We start from the raw sequence: 1,190 nt of genomic DNA on the forward strand, positions 1-1,190 counted from the left end.
AATCCTTGTCTCCCAGATGACCGTCCCTACTTCTCCAAATTGAGGTTTCAGGTGTTTTCCAGCATCTACTCTTGATGGACACGAATGATGTGCAAATGCAGAGCCCACTTGAGGCTATTGACACATCATCAGGTTATGGCAAATACCAGAGGAAACATGAAAATGACAAAGTACACTTCAAGTTAAATTGAGGTTCCTGAAATTGCGTTGTTTCCATTTAAATCTTTTTGGAGGGGCACCTGGGTGGCTCAGTTGTTAAGCGTCTGCCTTCAGGTCAGGGCATGATCCCAGAGTCCTGGGATCGAGCCCCACGTGGGGCTCCTCCACTGGGAGCCTGCTCCTTCCTCTCCCACTCTCCTGCTTGTGTTCCCTGTCTCACTGGCTGTCTCTCTCTCTGTCAAATAAATAAATAAAATCTAAAAGAAATAAAAATAAAAAAAATAAATCTTTGTGGAAACTTTGGTTCACAAGAATCAGCTCTGGGTGTTATAAATATAATTTATACTTTGACATCACTTCAGAAATCCATTCATTGTGATCCATCACAGCCTATAAGGTACTCTAAATACCTATACTTACATTCACACCACCACCAACAACAAAAATCCTCTCACAGGCATAAACTAAGAATAGTTGTTATCCCACATTTGCCAAAGTGACAGCGATTACTTGATGATATTATCTAAAAATTAACTTCTTAAAAGTATCCATTTAATGACATATTTCATAAAGTTTTACAAAACTGTGCCAGAAAAATGATCTGTTTAGGTATCAATTGGATAAAATGGCATGATTGCATTACCTCTAGAAGCAAAAGGATGGCTTCGTCATGTGTAAATTTATGCTGTTATTCATGGATTCTTTAATCCTATTATGTTATCTAAGCCATAAAATACTTTAAAGAAAATTATTTCTATCTTTCTTGCCTAGAACTGCTTATTATCTCTAGCTCTCTGCCCACGGGGTTCTGAATTTTCATTTTGAAAGGGACCACACAGAGCATGTTGCTGGTCCGGCAGATGGTTACAATTTATGTGGCCCCCTCCATGACAGCTCTAGGGAGTGGATGGACAAGGGGTGAAACCAGCAGAGAGGTTTGGGGTCCAAACACTCAGAGTGCACAGACTGACCTCAGCAGCCAGAGGGTCCTGCCCAGCTGGGACCTGCCTCATCTTATGAGTCCATGCAGG

Source organism: Ursus arctos, unplaced genomic scaffold (assembly GCF_023065955.2).
Source record: "Ursus arctos isolate Adak ecotype North America unplaced genomic scaffold, UrsArc2.0 scaffold_7, whole genome shotgun sequence".
Taxonomy (NCBI): Eukaryota; Metazoa; Chordata; class Mammalia; order Carnivora; family Ursidae; genus Ursus; species Ursus arctos.